The sequence below is a fragment of the Podarcis gaigeae genome (assembly GCF_964106915.1).
Source record: "Podarcis gaigeae genome assembly, chromosome: 15".
In the NCBI taxonomy this organism is placed as follows: domain Eukaryota; kingdom Metazoa; phylum Chordata; class Lepidosauria; order Squamata; family Lacertidae; genus Podarcis; species Podarcis gaigeae.
Window position 1 is genome coordinate 14,160,037 of NC_139692.1, and position 12,549 is coordinate 14,172,585.

Here is a 12,549-nt window from a genome sequence, read left to right on the forward strand (position 1 = left end):
GCTTCCCAAATCAGGGCTGCCTTCAGATGTCTACATCTGCCAGGAGGGTGGGTGTGACTACCAAAAAGTGGTGGATAATTATTTCAATTGCTTTGCTAATATACAGACAAACCCCCATTTGTGTGCGATTGGCATGTCTGCAGCCACAGATGTGTGCACAGTTTCAGACCCTCCAAGTGTCCCTATTTTCCAGGGACTTCCCTGATTTACAGAAGCTGTCCCAGTTTCTGATTGCGTCCTGGAATGTCCTGCTTTTCCTTAGGATGTCCCTATTTTCATTGGAGAAATGTTGGAGGGTATGGAGTTATGTAACCCCTGAACTGTCTGAAGGCAATCCTGTATAGGGATGTATTCTGAATGTTTAATATTTTACAGTGGTACCTCAGATTACATACACTTCAGGTTACATACGCTTCAGGTTACAGACTCCGCTAACCCAGAAATAGTACCTCAGGTTAAGAACTTTGCTTCAGGATGAGAACAGAAATGGTGCTCTGGTGGCGCAGCAGCAGCAGGAGCCCGCATTAGCTAAAGTGGTGCTTCAGGTTAAGAACAGTTTCAGGTTAAGAACGGACTTCCAGAACAAATTAAGTTCTTAACCCAAGGTACCACTGTATTATGTTTTTTATATATGTTGGAAGCTGCCCAGAGTGCTGGGGCAACCCAATAAGATGTGTGGGGTATAAAAAGTAAAATTATAATTATGGAATGGGACATCTCTATTCTCATCAGAGGCATGTTGGAGGGGGTGCCGTTTTCAGCATGGGGCAGAACAGAAGCAAAACAGGCCAGGGCAAGCTTACGCATATCCTGGTGACATGCACAATGACCTGGAACACCACCCTGGAACACAAAAGTTATTTTTTTATGGAAACTCAAAGTTGTTGAGCTATAAATCCAGGACATTTTTCTGATTATCCAAAAGTTTTCCCCTGGGCACATGTCCAGGAAATTCTGGACATATGGCAACCTTACGTTAATTACAAACTGGAGGTTGCAGTTTACAATAAGACTGGGGCGTAGCGTGGATTGCCAGTGCCCGGGGCTCTCCCTAATCCAGAGCTTTCCAAACTTTTCACGTTGGTGACAAACTTTTTAGACATGCAGCATTTCGGGACACAGTAATTCAGTTTTACTAGCAAACCAGAGGTTAAACTAACCCCTTTCCAGCCCCAGGAGGAGAATGGGGAGTGTTTGCAAGAGAGCAAATTTCTGGCATAATGGGGACCTGCCAAAGCTAGATGGCTTTCAGGCAAAATTTATACGATCTCTGCTGCAGGTACCTAACTGCGTCCCCAACTCCGTACTTCTGTTGGAAGCTGGTGAATGCCCAATTTCAGCTAGAGCGTGGTGGGCTGCCCTAAAACATTGGCTCAGGATTTCAGTGTTTAATCTATGGGAGGGTCTGTACCAACATTTGACCAATGAGGAATTTGTCAGCAAATGGGAGAAAACCATGGCTAAAAAAGCCACCTCTATTGGTCTGTCTCCCCCCCCCCAACTGTATTACCTGGGTTATGAAGGCACCCAAAAGGTTTTAAAGCAAAGATTATGGGACAATGCACACAGTGACTTGCGATCTCGATCACACGCAGTCTGTAGTCCGCTGGCAGCAGGAGTTCAATATGGGTATGTCTTTGAGTTAACATCTTACATCAAAAACCTGACAGTACCTAACTATCAAAGGCTTTTCACCAAAGCCAGACTAAATGTCTTCCCCTCTGCAGTGCTGGATGGTAGGTTGAGAGGAGTTCCCTACCAGGACAGACTTTGCTCGTGTGCTCAAGACATCGATTCCATAAATCATATTTTGTTGCATTGTGCGAAGTATGAGCAGGCCAGGGCTGAACTGATACTACCCTTGCTGGTGCCTTTCCCGGGAAAATCAGAGGCTCACTATGTCAGGTTCCTACTGGAAGACCAGACAAAAGCTAGAACGTTGGCAGTAGCAAAGTTTTTATCGGTGGTTGCAAGAACAAACGAGCCCTATATTCTAAACAAAGAAGGTAGGCTGTATGAACTCTGTATTGATTTGTAATGTTTTGTTGGGTCTCTGGACCGTAATAAAGATTGTTGTTGTTGTTGTTTGCAAGGCACACTAATGTGTTGCGACGCACAGTTTAGAAAGCTATGCCCTATCCAAAAATGCATTGGAATTAATTGCCTTGTTTAACTTATAGAGTCATGTATTTGAATGGATCTACTCTGAGTGAACCGTCATTGGTTACAACCCCACATGTCTTCATCTTTTTTTAAAAAAAAGATATTTATTAAATTTTCACAGATTTATATAATAACAAAACAGAAAAAACAAACAATACACAAACAAAAAAGAACAAGTATAATTTCAATCCCTTATTTTCTTAAACTTACTTCCCCGACCTCCTCATACCTCCCCTTTCTGTATCCCAATTTCTAATTATTACTTCAGCAAATCCTCTCCTTTAATTTTCAATTATTTTCTAACCTTTCTTTTCTCTTTACATAACCCTTTCAGCTGAAAACCACTTAATTTCTAAACCATCGTCATACTAACATTCATTAATTTTGCAATGTTTCCTAAGATAGTCTTTAAATTTCTTCCAATCTTCTTCCGCCGTCTCTCTTCCCTGGTCTCGGATTCTGCCAGTCATTTCTGCCAGTCCCATGTAGTCTATCACCTTCATCTGCCATTCTTCCAAGGTGGGTAGATCTTGTGTCTTCCAATACTTTGCGATGAGTATTCTTGCTGCTGTTGTAGCATACATAAAAAAAGATCTATCCTTCTTTAACACCAATTGGCCGACCATGCCCAGGAGAAAGGCCTCTGGTTTCTTAAGAAAGGTATATTTAAATACCTTTTTCATTTCATTATATATCATGTCCCAGAAAGCCTTAATCCTTGGGCATGTCCACCAAAGGTGAAAGAATGTACCTTCATTTTCTTTACATTTCCAGCATTTATTATCAGGCAAGTGGTAAATTTTTGCAAGCTTGACTGGGGTCATGTACCACCTATAAATCATTTTCATAATATTCTCTCTTAAGGCATTACATGCCATAAATTTCATACCGGTGGTCACATGTCTTCATCTTGAGCCACCACAGATTTAAGCCACCAAGACATGGAGCTCCTTTGAAGATCCAGATTTGATCAAGCGCACATAATTGTTCACTGGGCAAATTCAGGTTGTTGCTTGGGCCTCCGGCTGTTATAGAAATATCAATATACGTTGGTACATTTGTCGCTTGGGGAAAATCAAGTTCCACGTCCCTTGGACTTTAAGGAGGGGGGCAACCCTAAGTAGAGAGGTGGGTTAAAGAACTGGAGAGAGATAGGGGGAGGTAAAGCCATGATACACAAAAGATGCGCTCGTTTCTCTCTGGTCGGGGACAGAGGGTGGCACTTGGGGGGGGGGGAATTGTCATCGCACCACTCCTTGGTGTGTGGAGTGCCTCAGGGTGCGATACTCTCCCCGATGCTTTTTAACATCTTTATGCGCTCCCTCGCCCAGCTTGTCCTGAGTTTGGGGCTGGGCTGCCATCAGTATGCTGATGACACCCACCTCTATCTGTTGATGGATGGCCATCCTGACTCGGCCCCAGACACACTGATCAGATGTTTGGAAGCTGTGGCTGGATGGTTACGTGGGAGCCGGTTGAAGTTAAATCCTTCGAAGACTGAGGTCCTCTGGCTGGGACGGGACAATATGGGATTGAGGGGGCAAGTCCCATCTCTCGCGGGGGTGCAATTAGTGCCAGCGCCGTCCGTTAAGGCTTTAAGCTGAACATAACAAAAACAAAAATGCTTGTTAAAAATGTAACCACAGAAGAAAAGGACGACTTAGAAAAAAAATTGGGCCTGAAAATCTCTTCAAAAGCGAAATACTTGGGTATTTGGATCACTCCCAAGAACATTAACTTATTTCAGGATAATTACACCAAAGCTTGGCTAGAGATTAGAAAAAACTTGGTAACCTGGCTTAAACTAAAATTAACATTTCTGGGTAGGATTTCCATTATAAAGATGAATGTGCTTCCAAAATTAATCTTTTTATTTCAAATGATTCCGATACTGGGCGAAGCAGGTTGTCTCAAGATATGGCAAAGAGAAATTACCAAATTTCTGTGGGAAGGGAAGAAACCTAGGATTAAACACCTGATCTTAATAGACATAAAAGAGAGAGGAGGTTTTTCCCTACCCGATCTAAAACTTTACTACGAGGCAGCCTATTTCACCTGGCTAAAAGATTGGTGCCCGTTGCAGGATCCGGACCTCCTGGACCTGGAAGGTTTTGACAACCGTTGGGGATGGCACACCTACCTAATATATGGAAAAGCGAAAATTCATAAAAATTTTACCAACCATATAATAAGAAAGTCACTCTTTGCTGTATGGGAAAAATATAAAGACCTGATGGTGCCTAAAGTCCCGTGGTGGACTTCTCCAGTAGAAGCCATAGCAGTAAAACAGAAAAATACTCAGGAAAGCTGGCCAACATATAAAATACTTCTAAAAAATGAAGATAACCAAATAAAATTTAAAAAATTTGAGGAAATAAGAGAACACATTTCAGACTGGTTCCAATACCATCAGTTATTTGAAAAATTTAAATCTGACAAACAAAAGGGGTTCTCAGTATATATTTCCCAATTTGAATCTGATCTTGTAAATTCTAAAAGAAAAACTCTTTCCAAAACTTACCGACTCCTCCTTGACTGGACAGTCAAGGAGGAGGAGGTAACAGTGGCAATGGTGAGGTGGTCCCAGGATTTTGGCCATTCAATAACCATGGCCCAATGGGAAAATTTATGGAAGATCAATTGGAAATTCACAAACTGTTACACGATTAGAGAGAACTTTCAAAAAATGCAACATCGATGGTATCTAACACCATGGAAACTTTCGAAAATGTATAAAAATGTGTCAAGTAATTGTTGGAGATGCGGAGACTCAGGAACATTCTATCATATGTGGTGGACATGTAGGAAAATACAGGTATTCTGGGAGAGTATACATGCAGAACTGCAAAAAATGCTAAAGATCTCTTTCAATAAAAAACCAGAGGCCTACCTCCTGGGAATAACAGATTTGGATATTCCACAAAGGAGGAAGGGTATCTTTTTATATGCGACGGCGGCAGCAAGAGTTTTGATCGCAGCAAAATGGAAGAGTAATGAAATCCCCTCTATACAAGATTGGATCCAAAAGCTGACAGAATATGCCAAATTAGATGGTTTATCAGAAAAAATAAAGAATAAATCAAAACAGGAATTTGTTTCTAAATGGGAGGTTTTCAAAGAATATCTGAAAAATAAATATAGTAGTTTAAATTCTGTTGCAGCATTCGAGGAACTTCAGTAATAGTTGCTAGGTAGATAGAAGAAATTAGATTTATTGAGAATAAGTTTAATTATGAAAAAAATGTGTATTGGCAATAAGTAATATGAATTTGAAATATGGAACAGACAGGAAGTTGGGTCTTTAGTGTTAAGACCAATAGATGTTTTATTGTTTGCCAAGAAAATTATGTGTCTATGGTTATTTTTGTAATCTATGTGTAATTTGGTATTTGTGTTTTTTTGTGTGTGTTTTTCCTTGTTGTATAAATAAATAAAAAAATAATTAAAAAAAAATACCTCCCTCTCCATGGAGGCGCAGATTGCAGCTATAACAAAGGCGGCATTTTTTCATCTCTGCCAAGCTAAGCAGTTGGCTCCTTACCTCTCTCTCCCTGACCTAGCCACTGTGATCCACATGAAGGTCACCTCCAGACTAGATTATTGTAACTCGCTCTACGTGGGGCTGCCCTTGAGACTGACCCAGAAACTCCAGCGAGTGCAGAACGCCGCGGCGAGACTCCTTACGGGATCCTCGCTGCGAGATCACATTCATCCAGTGCTATACCAGCTGCACTGGCTCCCGGTGGAGTACAGGATCAGGTTTAAGGTGCTGCTTTTAACCTTCAAAGCCCTATACAGCCTAGGACCCTCGTACGTACAGGACCACCTCTCCTGGTGTGCCCCACAGAGGAACTTACAATATTCAAATAAAAACATCTTGAAGGTCCCAGGCCACAGAGAGGTTAGGCTGGCCTCAATTAGAGCCAGGGCTTTTTCGGCTGCGGCTCCAACCTGGTGGAACGCTCTGTCACAACAGACAAGGGCCCTGCAGGACTTGACATCTTTCCGCAGGGCCTGCAAGACAGAGCTGTTCCACCAGGCCTTTGGTCAGGGCGCAGCCTGACTCCCTCCTCTGGTAATCTTGACAGAACTTTAGTTTATGGTGGCCATCAATTTTGATTTTAATTAATTTTTATAATGTTTTTAGAATGTTGCACTATTTTAGTGTTGTTAGCCGCCCTGAGCCCGGCTTCGGCTGGGGAGGTCGAGATATAAATATTATTATTATTATTATTATTATTATTATTATTATTATTATACCTGTATCCAACACAGAGATGCCGAGCAGCTCAGGCCAGGGTGCGAAAAGGCCCACAATGAGAGACAGGAGGATGAAGGGACCACACTGCATGGCGACTCTTTGATAAGAATGTCCCGTGCCAGGGGAAGGGATGCTACATCATGTTCTTCAAGGAAATGGAGCCCATCAATTGGGCATGAAAAAATGAATTACCAATCTCTAGGGACACTCTGGATCTACTCTGATGATTCCAATGTAATTTCCTGTTCTCATTAAAGTATTCTTCCACATCAAATAGGGACACATTGGAACTCTCAAATGTTTCAGTTCCGTGATATGATGTTGATACAAACCTGATCTTTGGTCATGCAAAGTTTATGGCCTTCTTCCGGTTTTTTCTTTTCTTTCAACTGCATATAGCGAGGCCTGAGAACAGATCATAAGAGTGCTTACGGTCGACAGCAGTGTTTGCCAACTTGGTGCCCTGCAGATGTATTGAACTACAACTCCCACCAGCCCCTGCCAATTCAGATTGGTGAAGGTTGGTCCACAGACTCTCAATGTCAATGCAAACATGAAGTTCATGCAATATGTTATAAACACATACCTCATGGCAGGGGGATAGATTTGGAACCATTTATTCCATTTTTAATTCAGCCAGAGAAAAAGAACAGTCTTGACTTGGCTGGAAAAGATTCTTATTTAATCTCTGGATGGCCACATGAGCATGTCTGGAAGTAAGCTGTTCCAAAGCCAGCATCTCCCCAAGAATTCCAAGTGTTGGCACTGAGAATGTCCAGCAGGCATTATGTCCTCATTCTTTGTCACCACCAAGCCCTTTCCATGAAGAATCCTGGGACATGGAGTTGCTTAAGGGCTCTCAAAATTATTTCTCAGTGTGGGCTCTCCTAACCACTCTCGGCACCCTTAAAAAACTAGGGTTCCTGGTACTCTTTGGGGGAAGCCAGGACTGGCAACATGGTACAAGTCTGTTTTAGATGTCTAGTGTGGGTGTGACCACAGACTCCTAATGGGGAGGGGGTGTAACGTGCGAATGCTTGCTGTCCAACTGTGTTGCTCCCCCTGTGCTTTTTATCCACACATTCCAGGTGGGTGGTGAGTTACAGACTGCACCACCACTCCACTCTGGCTTTCATAGCTGAAGTGGTTGGTGCACACGCCTTTATACAGGTCTCACAAGCCATCGATTCCATAAGAACTAGCCCAGGCTACTTTGCAGTACTTTCTTTCCTTCATTGTGTTCACACTAGATGTCAGCACGTATCCATACCTGGAAACTGTAAGCTCACATCATGGCAGTAAAAAGGGTTATGCTGTTCTTAAAATTAAACCTGAATTAAAATCCCTCCCAGGGCACTTCCAGATGAAGACAAATGCCCTTTGGGAGGGTGGTTCCCATGACCAGGAGATACGCAAGGCAGCTCTGGAAGGTTTGCCCAGGTGTCCTTTGCATCTAGGATTTCCTTTTGACAGCTCTGCCTGATTGGCCAGCTATGGCTGCTCCTGGACAGGGAAAGTCTGGCCACATATTGGTAACCTTGAGGCTGGATTACAGCAATGTGATGTATGTGGGGCTGCCCTTCGGCCTCATTTGAAAGCTCCAGTTGGTGCAAAAGGGTGACACAATTGTTAAAAGGTTATTTCTTTAAAAAAACAGAAGTGGCTTAGTCATGCTGGCCACAAGACGCAGAAGCTGTACACCAGCTCCCTCGGCCAATAAAGCGAGATGAGCGCCACAACCCCAGAGTTGGCCACGACTGGACCTAATGGTCAGGGGTCCCTTTACCTTAAAGGACTGCTCAGCCAACAGAGATTCAGCAGGTTGTGAATCTTTAAAGGCCTGCTGAAAACATTTTTATAATGACAGCTTTATGCCAACATTTAAGAAAATACTTAATGGTTAGTTGATGTTCTCTGATCTATTTTTTTTATACATGTTTTATTATGTATGTACATAATGTAAATCACTTTGATATTTAGATGATGAAGCAGCATATAAATATTTTTGTAAATAAAGTCATCTAAGCTTCCCACAAAGAAATAGTAAGCCCTAGAAGTCACTTAACAGCATCAATGTGGATTTAATAGCAGGTGAATTAATGTGGACAAAACCCCATACTCAAGAACCAGAATACAGAGGATGCTGAACTACTGTTGCACTTATTCAGAATATTCAGCTGAGGTGAATGGAAGGACATCTGTCGATTGGCAGAACACCTGGAATTTAGCTGTTGTCTTCTTTCACATGAGCAGGGGGCATTTTTGAGGATGCCAAAATATTACTCGTCTTTCACTACTGTGGAAGAAAGAGAGAATCTTTGTGGTGGATCAAATGATACGAAGAGGAAGAAGAAGAAGAAGAAGAAGAAGAAGAAGAAGAAGAAGAAGAAGAAGAAGAAGAAGAAGAAGAATTCTATCCCCCCCGTTCCCCTTCCTCTCCCAGAGAGCCACAGCAAAGGTGCAGCATTAGGAAGAAGGTAAAAGCACAGGACACAGTATATCTCAGGAGCGACTCAAGGTGATAAGAGGTGAGCAGATCTTCCTTCAGAAACAGATGCCATTGTTCATTTTCCTTTCAAGGGATGATATCGTCAAGCATTGTGAATTTTATGGGTTCAGAACTTTCTTGAATGTTCTCCAATACAAGCTTGCATCACATTGTTTATCGGACGTTATTGAGTACAGTGGTACCTCAGGTTACATACGCTTTAGGTTACAGATGCTTCAGGTTACAAACTCCACTAACCCAGAAATAGTACCTCGGGTTAAGAACTTTGCTTCAGGGTGAGATCAGAAATCTTGCTTTGGCAGCGTGGCAGCTGAGGGAGGCCCCATTAGCTAAAATAGTGCTTCAGGTTAAGAACAGTTTCAGGTTAAGAACGGACCTCCGGAACGAATTAAGTACTTAACCCAAGGTACCACTGTAATGGTACACATTATTTTATTTTAATTGATTTTTATCTTCTCAGACATTCTGTTTGTCATTGTGCTAAGATAGCTTAAGAAAAGTAAGCCAAAGGCTTTTTGACCATAAGTCTTGTTCAGTGGTCTCAAATAAAATTTGCAACATGTAAAATGTACCAAAAATCATTTCAAACAATGCTTTTGGTTCAGTTGTGTTTAGGTTTTAAGGGGAGAGGATGCTGCCTTTCTGGGTTTGTATGGAGGGCTTTGGAGAGAGAGATAATAATATTGTACTTGGAGGCCTTTCATGTTTTCAAGAAAAGGGGACATGCACCCATCAGAGTTTCTCAAATTTTGAAATGTGCCCATTTGCCCCCAAATGTTCACAGTTCCAGCCATAAATTAGCAAGTTATTTGTTCTTACCAAAGTGTCCACATTCCTGATAGCATTCATTTTCATTCAGAAAGTTATTTGCATTTGCTCGACATCCACCATAAATGAACTGCTCACACTTCAGGGTTTCAGTATTGAAGAAAAAACGTGGAAAACTTGCTTTGCACATTCCTACTTTCTTAGGGAGTTTGCATATATCAGGTAGACCATCTGGTGGGTAAAAGAAAGGCAAGCCTCATATAAACATTATATCAAAGTCTGAAACACAGAAAGCAATGACATTGACCATGTGACTCCACCTCACAAATAAAAACAGTAATTAACTCACATTTCTACCAGATCTAAATTTATACAAATATGTTTTCACAAACCTTCTCGTTGAGATTCCCTAAATCTCTGGACTTCCCTCCATACCTTCTTCTGGTTGGTGCAAAAGGGTGACACAATTGTTAAAAGGTTATTTCTTTAAAAAAACAGAAGTGGCTTAGTCATGCTGGCCACAAGACGCAGAAGCTGTACACCAGCTCCCTCGGCCAATAAAGCGAGATGAGCGCCACAACCCCAGAGTTGGCCACGACTGGACCTAATGGTCAGGGGTCCCTTTACCTTAAAGGACTGCTCAGCCAACAGAGATTCAGCAGGTTGTGAATCTTTAAAGGCCTGCTGAAAACATTTTTATAATGACAGCTTTATGCCAACATTTAAGAAAATACTTAATGGTTAGTTGATGTTCTCTGATCTATTTTTTTTATACATGTTTTATTATGTATGTACATAATGTAAATCACTTTGATATTTAGATGATGAAGCAGCATATAAATATTTTTGTAAATAAAGTCATCTAAGCTTCCCACAAAGAAATAGTAAGCCCTAGAAGTCACTTAACAGCATCAATGTGGATTTAATAGCAGGTGAATTAATGTGGACAAAACCCCATACTCAAGAACCAGAATACAGAGGATGCTGAACTACTGTTGCACTTATTCAGAATATTCAGCTGAGGTGAATGGAAGGACATCTGTCGATTGGCAGAACACCTGGAATTTAGCTGTTGTCTTCTTTCACATGAGCAGGGGGCATTTTTGAGGATGCCAAAATATTACTCGTCTTTCACTACTGTGGAAGAAAGAGAGAATCTTTGTGGTGGATCAAATGATACAAAGAGGAAGAAGAAGAAGAAGAAGAAGAAGAAGAAGAAGAAGAAGAAGAAGAAGAAGAAGAAGAAGAAGAAGAAGAAGAAGAAGAAGAATTCTATCCCCCCCGTTCCCCTTCCTCTCCCAGAGAGCCACAGCAAAGGTGCAGCATTAGGAAGAAGGTAAAAGCACAGGACACAGTATATCTCAGGAGCGACTCAAGGTGATAAGAGGTGAGCAGATCTTCCTTCAGAAACAGATGCTATTGTTCATTTTCCTTTCAAGGGATGATATCGTCAAGCATTGTGAATTTTATGGGTTCAGAACTTTCTTGAATGTTCTCCAATACAAGCTTGCATCACATTGTTTATCGGATGTTATTGAGTACAGTGGTACCTCAGGTTACATACGCTTTAGGTTACAGATGCTTCAGGTTACAAACTCCACTAACCCAGAAATAGTACCTCGGGTTAAGAACTTTGCTTCAGGGTGAGATCAGAAATCTTGCTTTGGCAGCGTGGCAGCTGAGGGAGGCCCCATTAGCTAAAATAGTGCTTCAGGTTAAGAACAGTTTCAGGTTAAGAACGGACCTCCGGAACGAATTAAGTACTTAACCCAAGGTACCACTGTAATGGTACACATTATTTTATTTTAATTGATTTTTATCTTCTCAGACATTCTGTTTGTCATTGTGCTAAGATAGCTTAAGAAAAGTAAGCCAAAGGCTTTTTGACCATAAGTCTTGTTCAGTGGTCTCAAATAAAATTTGCAACATGTAAAATGTACCAAAAATCATTTCAAACAATGCTTTTGGTTCAGTTGTGTTTAGGTTTTAAGGGGAGAGGATGCTGCCTTTCTGGGTTTGTATGGAGGGCTTTGGAGAGAGAGATAATAATATTGTACTTGGAGGCCTTTCATGTTTTCAAGAAAAGGGGACATGCACCCATCAGAGTTTCTCAAATTTTGAAATGTGCCCATTTGCCCCCAAATGTTCACAGTTCCAGCCCTAAATTAGCAAGTTATTTGTTCTTACCAAAGCGTCCACATTCCTGATAGCATTCATTTTCATTCAGAAAGTTATTTGCATTTGCTCGACATCCACCGTAAATGAACTGCTCACACTTGGTGCAAAAGGGTGACACAATTGTTAAAAGGTTATTTCTTTAAAAAAACAGAAGTGGCTTAGTCATGCTGGCCACAAGACGCAGAAGCTGTACACCAGCTCCCTCGGCCAATAAAGCGAGATGAGCGCCACAACCCCAGAGTTGGCCACGACTGGACCTAATGGTCAGGGGTCCCTTTACCTTAAAGGACTGCTCAGCCAACAGAGATTCAGCAGGTTGTGAATCTTTAAAGGCCTGCTGAAAACATTTTTATAATGACAGCTTTATGCCAACATTTAAGAAAATACTTAATGGTTAGTTGATGTTCTCTGATCTATTTTTTTTATACATGTTTTATTATGTATGTACATAATGTAAATCACTTTGATATTTAGATGATGAAGCAGCATATAAATATTTTTGTAAATAAAGTCATCTAAGCTTCCCACAAAGAAATAGTAAGCCCTAGAAGTCACTTAACAGCATCAATGTGGATTTAATAGCAGGTGAATTAATGTGGACAAAACCCCATACTCAAGAACCAGAATACAGAGGATGCTGAACTACTGTTGCACTTATTCAGAATATTCA